Source organism: Pinus tabuliformis, chromosome J (assembly GCF_031772625.1).
Source record: "Pinus tabuliformis cultivar Carrire ecotype Pingquan chromosome J, CPIR1, whole genome shotgun sequence".
Classification (NCBI taxonomy): domain Eukaryota; kingdom Viridiplantae; phylum Streptophyta; class Pinopsida; order Pinales; family Pinaceae; genus Pinus; species Pinus tabuliformis.
Genome location: NC_142295.1, coordinates 784895997 through 784906547, shown reverse-complemented (window position 1 = coordinate 784906547; position 10551 = coordinate 784895997). Strand labels below are relative to the sequence as shown.

Here is a 10551-nt window from a genome sequence, read left to right as displayed (position 1 = left end):
TCATCGTATCAACCAGTCGTAGTTCTCCATGTTGAAATTTCAATCATAATTTAATATTAACAAGACATGAGTAATGTGAAGCATGTTACACTAGGGAGGATGTAGTTACAATAACAATAGATGTAACTAAAATATATGGAATACTTGTTGTTTCAATAGTGGATGCACTAACAAGAGATGTAGAACTTGGCTAGGCAACTTTCTCTGAGGCAATGATAGGTGTTAGGGAGGATGTAGTTGCAGCAACTAAATTTGCACCATTCTAACTCATGTATTTTTAGTAGATACAATACTGGTTGTTGCAATAATGGATGCAGTGATAGGACGGATCTAATGATAGAGTGGCACAAGGTGAATGGATGTGGCCATGGTGGAGGGTGTAATGGAAAATATATTGGGTGTTTGATTCAATACACCTATGGATCTAATGATAGAGTGGCACAAGGTGAATGGATGTGGGCATGGTGGAAGGGTGTAAATGAAAATATATTGGATGTTAGAGTCGACACACCTCCACTAGTTATATAATATAGGGAAGTGCCTTAGGGAGGAAATGGGAATGCCAAGTGTTGAGGGGGACCTAATGGTCAGACTTGGCACGTAATGTGGACTAAATGGGATGGGTGAAGGATGGAATTGGCTGGGTATAAAAGGGGAAATAACAATGGCACCTACATAGACATCTGTAATATGTTTGATTAGTACAAAAAGATCAATTTTGACTAAACTAAGATATTAAAACTCATTTTAAAAGTAGATATAATGTAACATATGCTACATGGGTGGGAGGTGATTTTCCAATCTTAGGTGAGGATGGTTACTAAGAAGATTCAATGGACACCTATGGAAACACAACAAATTTAGATTGATTTCTTCTACATAACTTAGACATTTGCCAAATAACAAATTTTTAAATCTTGTTAATTTATCATTGAAGTAGGGCAAGAATAAAGTCATTTAAATAAATAATATCATGTGTGTTGAAAATTAATTTTTTTAATAATATTGAAAAATAAGTGTTTAATTTTCAAAGTTAAACATTATAAGTTGCATTGGTCAATTCTAAACTAATAATGGCCAACAAACAAGTGGATAAGGCTTGCCTTAATAGAGACTCATAAATAAACCCACTTGAGCTAGAAGGAGGTAAACATGACAATGAGGGGGATACACAAGTCAACAAATATATCAACATATATTGTACATAACTTTAGATTGATTTCTTCTACATAACTTGGACATTTACGAAATAACAAATTTTTAAATCTTGTTAAGTTATCTTTAGGTGTTCTTCCATTTCTCTGAATATGACAGAAAAATGGAAGAAAACCTAAACAATAGTGGTTGCTATAAAATCTTAGATAAGAACCCTAGCGCTAAAATCCTTACGGTGGTCACCAAGAAAATAAAAGATTCATCTCTTGACACTATTACAAAAAAAGAGAATCACTCCTACTAGCTCCATCACTTCTAGAATATATGGAGCTCCCAAAGTTCATAAAGACGGTATCCCATTAAGACATATAGTCAATATCATAAGTTCACCCACCTACCTCCTTACTCAATACCTTGCTAAAAAGTTACACCTCTTAGGCAGAAACACCTCATCTTATATAAAAGACTTTGCAACATTTGTTTAATGGACCAAAAACCTTGAAATGAAAGACGAAGATCTCATGGTGAGTTTTGAAATTACTTCCCTGTACACTATGATACCGATAGAAGAAGCCATCGACACTATGAAATCAATTACTGGTAACAAAACTATAAATCTCCTAAATTTTTTCCTAAAATCAACATATTTCATCTTTAAAGGAAAAGATTGTGAACAAAGTCATGGAGTAGCAATGTGATCTCCTCTATCTCCTATAATTGCTAACATATACGTGGAACATTTTGAACAAAAATCCCTCAAATATTTTCCTTACACCCCAAAAGAATGGAAAAGATTTGTCGACAATGTTTTTGCAAAATGGATTCATGGTAAAAATAAACTGGAAGATTTTTTAACTCACATTAACAGTCTCTCAAGTCACATTAAATTCACCATTTAAATAGAAAAGGATAACTAGTTACCCTTTCTTTACATCCTTTTATCCAAAAAAAAACAGGAAACTTATCTCCTATAGAGAAATAAAAATCACACTGAAAGATACCTACACAAAAACTCTCATCGTTATCCCAAACAAAAATATGGAATTATTAAAATCCTAACTACAAGAGCTACTGCAATTTCTGACTCGGATCACCTAAAGCATGAACTAAACCACCTCCACCAAGTCTTTGAACATAATGCATATAATAGAAACATCATCAAGAAAACCATCTGCCAAACGCTCAATAGAAATAATATAAAGAAAGTCCTAGACATTCCAAAACCTCTTTGCCATATATAAAAGGAACTACAAATAGAATATCTAGAATCCTAAACAAACACAACATCAATATTGCTTTCATGCCCCCAAATACATTTAGAAAAACCATAGACTCCACAAATGACCCTATAAACCCTAACCTGCAAAAAGGGGTTTACATAGTTCCTTGCTCTTGGGGAAAAGAATACATAGACGAAATAGGAAGATCACTTAACATTAGACTTAAAGAGTATGTTGCAGACATATCTAGGAATAGAACCACAAAATATGCTCTTGTAGAGAATGCTTTCTCATCCTCACACTACATCCGAATGGAAGAGGCTAAACTTGTCACGAAAGAAGAGCACTACCTAAAACGAAAAATTAAAGAGGCCATAAAAATTGGAAAAAAGAAAGAATAATGTGAACTGTGATGAAAGCCTTAACATCAGTAATAGATGGAAACACTTAATAAATGAGACTTCTCATAGCAACAAATAAAGAATCTCAAAAAAAAAAAAAAATTCTAATTTTTTTTAATTCATTCTCTTAATATTAAACATAAATAATTCTAATCATATTTATTTATAATAATAAGAACTTTTAAATTAATTATTTCAGCTATAACATAATTAATTTACATAAATATAAAAAATTTTAATAAAAAAATTATTATTAAATTAATAAATAATTATTAAACTTAGTATACAATAATAACTCTTTAATAAATCTTCACCTCACAAAATAATTATTTCCATAATCTTTTACGAATAATATTAAAGATTTAATAACTAATAAACTAATTTCTTCTAGCAACTCACTCTAATTATTATATATAACTCTAAAGTTTCATAGCCCTCATGCACACTAATCTTCTCTAATGATCCCATAAAGACGGACTCACATAAAAATCTAAAACATTTTCTTAAAATCAATTAACCAGTATAGATTATCTGTCCAAAAAATAAAGTTATTTAAATAACTAAATAACTACTATCTTGAGTTGAAGATTATTTTTTTAATAATATTAAAAATAAATATATATTATTTTAGAAAATTAATTTATTTAAATAATTAATATTTTGCGTTAAAGATGATTTTTTTAATAATATTAAAAAATAAATATATATTTTTCAAAGTTAAATGTTATAAATTAATAAAACAAATGAAATCGATCGATTAAATCTTGCCTTTAAGAAAGACACTTAAATAAGCCTAGTTGAGCTAGAAAGAGGGAAAAATGGGAATGAGGGGTTACACAAGTAACAAATCTTACATGATGAGATAATGTTGGGAATATAAAAGCATGATCGAACATATACATATCATTGTGCAATACAGCATACGTTTAGATAATGTAGGGAATATGCTACCTTAAAAATAAATTATTGGGGGGCCCGGAAAGAGTGAAAGTGATCGTGATTGTTTAGCGCGTGAGGATTGTGACCTTGAGGCCGAGCTTCATGTGCAACATCATCCCGTACTTTGGCACGACAGGATGTGCGGCCACTGCTTTCACGCGAAAACGCAGGATGATGGAGGAAGCGACCCACTTCATCTGCAGAATGGCGAAATCCCTTCCTAGGCACCGGCGAGGGCCTTCGTTGAACACCGGGTATATGAACTCTGACTTGGTCATGAATTTCCCATTGCGGAGCCATCGTTCTGGCTTGAAATCGCGGCAATCCGCACCCCATATGCTCTCCATTCGGGCCATGGAGTACCATAAACACAACACCCCGGACCCCTTGTTCACCCTCGTTCCATCCGGCAGCACGTCGTCGTTCGCAACCACTAAATTCTCTAATGGAGCCGACGGGTACTGTGATGCCCTCGAGTCTCGGGCAGGCGTGCACGATGGGCGGGCGCCCTCGTGCACGACAGCGGGTGCGTTTTGACACGACGACGAGCGGATGGGCGAACCTCCGACGATGGGTGGACCCGACGAATGGGCGACCCATGGGCGACCCGCGTAGCGGGCGACCCATGGGCGACCCGCACCCGGTGGATGGACGAGCCGAGCGATGAACAACACGGGTGTATGGACGCGGGCTCAGTTCGATGGGCGGGTGTGTTACAGCATAGGCGAGCGTGGCATACGACGGATGGACTAAGTGACGAGCTGAGTGTGACATTACAACGGGCGGACGCCGGTTGCCATGCGACGAACTGTGCGACAAAACAGCAACGTGGTGCGACGAAAGATATGGCGAAATAACGCTTGGGCCGAATTAAGACTAAGTGTTGAACGGGCATATTGATGTACATGAGCGTATGTTGTGGGAGGTTATACGCATATGTTGGGCAACATATAAATATAAGCGAATAATAAGAAGATAAAAATATAATTTAATATTTATACGTGGCCTTATATGCATAATGGGGGTTGGCCGTAAGTAATACACCACCTTAAAACATATGAATGGCATATGAATTAATAAATGGAACAAATGGCGTGAAGGCCGACATGTTAAAACATATGTTCGTGGGCGTATGTGGCAAATATGGGGGTCGGCTAAGGGCTGCACACCCCCTCTTAAAAACATACGAAGAAGCATATATATATGGCATGTTGGAATGCCATTTGGATCATCGACTTTCGCTCAACATTCCTTCGCATAAGAGACAAGGAAAGTGCAAAGGTTCACATAGGTGATGCGCATTCCTCATGCGCATAAGGTGAAGAAGGTCTTCGCATATTTCAGATTGGCTTGTGTGGAATAAGGTCTCGGTTAAGGGAGATTTTGTGGTCACGGTTGAGGAGGTTTAGTACACGGTTCGGTGCAGAATTACGTGAGTGTCTTGGTGACCCGGGTGGGTACCCGCTCACATGTAAAGGTGCAGAATGGTGTATGGTTAAGGCTTCTTATGCCTTGTTGTATTGATTCAAAGTGTGGGCCGTGGACTTTGCCCGGCACACTTGTACATTTGTATTATTGAAAAAGATCATAATATATTCGGGCAGACTTTACCGGGAGTTGCCCCTCCCATTCTACATGATTATTTGCAATTGTTGTTCGGTTTAATTGCACATGGAAATGTTATGAATGGTTTATAATGAATTATGAAGTTTAATTCTTTCACATGGTTATAAGATAATGGTTAAAGCATGTTTATATCGGTTAAGGCGTAGTCCATATGTACTAGTATTAACGAAAAGAACGTACACGGTGGTGCCGCACCCTGCTGGGCACGGAAAAAAAGTTACCGTAGATCTGTGGGCGTGACAGGTGGTATCAGAGCAGGGTTGCTCGTGGAAACTTGGACAAGGTTGTCTTGGCTGAAATTGAAGGTGAATCTGCTTGATCTAAAGCAGGTGACTTGGCAAACATGACAGATATGGAACTCGATGATCTTCAAGAGCTCTTTGATGAAAGAGCCCGGTTGAAGGCTGAACTCAAGCAAATTGAGGAGGAGATAAAGAAGAGGCTTCTTGGTAAGAAGACTGTTGTAATTGACCAGGAAGAGGAAGTCATGATGGCCGAAGATGTTGAAGACTTAACGATGATGAAGGTTAGACTTGAAGATGATCAATCTAAGCTCGAGTCAGGTAGCTCATGGACATGGAACGACGAAGATACTCATATGGAAGGACCGTGTGATGATGAGGATATGATGAAGGCCGAACTTGAACTTAATCAAGTTGAACCAGGATCATACAGGTTGGCAGCATGGATGGAAGAATCACATGATGATGAGGACTCGATAGAGGCAGAACTTGAAGGTGATCAAGTTGAACCAGGATCGTGCAGCTTATCGACATGGATGGGTGAGGTCACTCATATGGAGGAGCCTCATATTGGTAAAGTGAGTATGGATACTTGTGTTTCATTTGGACATTTGGTAGATGGATCATGTGTAGGAGAGGGTAAGATCAGCTTGCCTAAGTATGAAGACATCTTACTATGGATGACTATGATGGAGCCTTGTATGGAGAAGCAAGGGTTGTTACCTGCTGAAGGACTTGTTGGGGTTACTTGTGACCTTATGGTTGAAGGTACAAGGGCCCGTGACAAGGGTGGAACTTGATGATCGTTATGGATGATTTGGGTCATGCTTTAGCCACATGGCTATGTGCCCGGCATGACTCATGGACAGGTTGAAGGGCACACCCTTGGGGGGACTTCTCATGGAAGAGACCAAGAGATAGTCTTGATGGACACCTTGGTGGAGGAGCTGTGATGGAAGGGACTCGTGATGATGATGCTTAGATGGACTTCTCATGGCCGAGACCAAGAGATAGTCTTGGTGGACCTTTGGTGGAGGAGCTCATGATGACATGAGATCGTTGTGACTTTTGAGACATCATACATGGTGGACTTAGAGGTCTGATGCATTGAGGAGCTGAGGTCAGATGACTTTCATGCAGTATGGGATGCATACTTCCAAGGCACACGCATGGGACATGGCTTGGAAGAGTGACTTGATGAGGAGGATCGATGAGGCACTTTGAGGTGATGGGGTCACGATGATGATGATGATGCCTTGGTGGCTGTACTTAGACATGGGTTGAGCCGAGACTCAACTACTTTGCACACATGATGATGTTGGGATAGATGTGGCCAGACTTAGCACATTGACACCAACACTTCGTGGACAGCATGTTGCAGATGTGATGGATGGAGTTTTCATGGACCTGAGCATGGATTATGGGTGTTGACACATAACCAGGATGTGTAGCACTTATACATGGGCAGTTTGCACATGGCGATGACTTGATGGAGACAGGCCTTATATATGTGGCAGTGATGGTTGCCTTATATGGAGGGGTCTACATTATGGTCGATACTAGTCTTGGTGGAGAGTCACTAAGATGGTGTGTTGTCGGGACGACAAGGTTTTCAGGTGGAGGAGAGTGTGACGCCCTCGAGTCTCGAGCAGGCGTGCATGATGGGCGGGCACCCTCGTGCACGACAGCGGGTGCGTTTTGACACGACAACGAGCAGATGGGCGAACCTCCGACGATGGGTGGACCCGACGAATGGGCGACCCATGGGCGACCCGCACCCGGTGGACGGACGAGCCGAGCGATGAACAACACGGGTGTATGGACGCGGGCTCGGTTCGATGGGCGGGTGCGTTACAGCATAGGCGAGCGCGGCATACGACGGACGGCAGAACAATGGCGGGCAGCGAGCGACGAAGTGACGAGCTGAGTGCGACATTACAGCGGGCGGACGCCGGTTGCCATGCGACGAACTGTGCGACAAAACAGCAACGTGGTGCGACGAAAGATATGGCGAAATAACGCTTGGGCCGAATTAAGACTAAGTGTTGAACGGGCATATTAATGTACATGAGCGTATGTTGTGGGAGCTTATACGCATATGTTGGGCAACATATAAATATAAGCGAATAATAAAAAGAATAAAATATAATTTAATATTTATACGTGGCCTTATATGCATAATGGGGGTTGGCCGTGAGTAATACACCCCCTTAAAACATATGAAGGGCGTATGAATTAATAAATGGAACAAATGGCCTGAAGGCCGACATGTTAAAACATATGTTCGTGGGCGTATGTGGCAAATATGGGGGTCGGCTAAGGGCTGCACACCCCCTCTTAAAAACATACGAAGAAGCATATATATATGGCATGTTGGAATGCCATTTGGATCATCGACTTTTGCTCAACATTCCTTCGCATAAGAGACAAGGAAAGTGCGAAGGTTCACATAGGTGATGCGCATTCCTCATGCGCATAAGGTGAAGAAGGTCTTCGCATATTTCAGATTGGCTTGTGTGGAATAAGGTCTCGGTTAAGGGAGATTTTATGGTCACGGTTGAGGAGGTTTAGTACACGGTTCGGTGCAGAATTACATGAGTGTCTTGGTGACCCGGGCGGGTACCCGCTCACATGTAAAGGTGCAGAATGGTGTATGGTTAAGGCTTCTTATGCCTTGTTGTATTGATTCAAAGTGTGGGCCGTGGACTTTGCCCGGCACACTTGTACATTTGTATTATTGAAAAAGATCATAATATATTCGGGCAGACTTTACCGGGAGTTGCCCCTCCCATTCTACATGATTATTTGCAATTGTTGTTCGGTTTAATTGCACATGGAAATGTTATGAATGGTTTATAATGAATTATGAAGTTTAATTCTTTCACATGGTTATAAGATAATGGTTAAAGCATGTTTATATCGGTTAAGGCGTAGTCCATATGTACTAGTATTAACGAAAAGAACGTACACGGTGGTGCCGCACCCTGCCGGGCACGGAAAAAAAGTTACCGTAGATCTAGGGGCGTGACAGGTACAGTCACAGAGACTCTGAGAGTGCCGCATGCAAATAGTTCATCTCTTTTAACTCATCCACCGTAAACGCTTCTTCGTGGTCTGCGTGGGTTTCGTGTTTTCTGCGCTTTATTATGCCTTTGAGCTCCGTCCAAATATTCTCTTCCACGCGAGGGTGCTGCTGCAGAAGCCAGAAGAACCAAGCGAGCGCCGAGGCCGTCGTATCCCTGCCTGCCATTATGATGCTTAGGCAGGCGTCTCTCAACTGGTCGTCAGAATACACGCGGCCGTTCGTCTCCTTCTCGAGGCGGAGGAGGAGAGGCAAAAATCTCGGAGAATCCTCACAATTCGCACTGTTCTGCGCTATCTCTCGCCTGGTCATAGCACAGATCTCCGCGATATAATCATCTATGACTTTTACATCTTTATGGATCTGCCGTTCCGGCCCCAAATTCAGAAATCTCAGTGTCTTCCAGTAAAGCGCCGGCACAAGAAACCGACGACTGGAAAGCTCGATGGCCCGGTCATATGCCTCTGTGAAACGATTATGTGCGAGGTCCAGGCTCAGGGACCCCGGATTGAATCCGAGGGCGAAATGAGAGATGTTGTCGAAAGTGTAGCGATGAAAAACTTCCTGGAGGTCAAGAACAATGCCCTCTTTAGCGGCGTGCTGGAACAGTGGAATAAGTCTCTGGTGCACTAACCTCAAAGTGGTCTGAATAATGTCGTTGCGGGTTTTTGCGGCAGCAAAAATCGTGGACACAGTTGCCCTTAATTGCCTCCAAGTCTCTCCTTCTTGAAGTAAAAGGTTCATGTCGCCATAAACGTCACCAAACACCTGGCGGAAATAGTCGCCCTTCTGGAAGTTATGGAACTTTATCTTCAGGACGTACTCAACATTAGTAGGATCTGCAGTCACCACCCATTTCGTCCATGCGCCCTTCCTGTATGTGATAGTTCCCCCGCCCAGGATAAGCATCTGCGTAGCCCATTCGTAGATATCATTATAACTGTAAATCAACACGGGAAGCAAGCCCACGAGAGACCACCTGCCCCGAGCTTTCTGCCCATAGTAAAACCTGGCCGCTACAACACCCAATGCTGAAAACAGTGCAACAAGGAGCCATCCCTCAGTAACTCCTACTCCCTGCATTGCCATGCACACTGTTCAGTTCGAGGCACCGGACTGACCCGCCTTTTGAAGAAGCTCGGACCTCCACTTGGTGACTGCCACACGGTGGACGCTCTTCTTTTCTCAGTCACAGCCGCCCTTCATAAACTATGGCCGACACAGTCGTATTTAATTGCCTCACGTCTCTTCGTCTTGAACGAGATTGGCCTCTTGCAACGGCCAGGGTCTAGGGTTTAATATAAAGTCGTTGCCGAGTCCCAGTGGCCTTTCCTAAACTATGTTTTAGTTTATATTATATTATATTATATTAGTACAACAATATTAATAATGTGGTTGATAGAACTGAATAAGCATATATCAAGTATATTTATTTTGGAAGATTTAAAAATTTAAATAAATCCATATTATTAATTTTAAATGGATGTTTATTATATATTATATTAGCACCACAATATGGTTGATAGAAGTCAATAAGCATATATCAAGTATATTTTATTTTGAAGATTTAAAAATCTAAATAAATTCAAATTATTAACTTTAAATGGATATTTATTATATATTATATTAGCACAATAATATGGTTGATAAAAGTGGATAAGCATATATGAAGCATATTTGTTTTTGAAGATTTAAAAATCTAAATAAATCTACATAAACCTTCAAACACATTTATTATTATTTATCACTATGGTTTAGTTTATTTTATATTATATTAGCGCAACAATATTAATAAATGTGGTTGATAGAAGTCAATAAGCATATATCAAGTATATTTTTATTTTGAAAATTTAAAAATCTAAATAAATCCAAATTATTAATTTTAA

General features: G+C 40.4%; 1 pseudogene; it reads right to left on the bottom strand.

Annotated features, from left to right (window-relative positions):
• Positions 1-3780: 3780 nt before the first annotated feature.
• LOC149229066 (cytochrome P450 86B1-like) lies at positions 3781-9754 on the bottom strand (annotated as a pseudogene).
• Between the last annotated feature and the right edge of the window lie 797 nt (positions 9755-10551).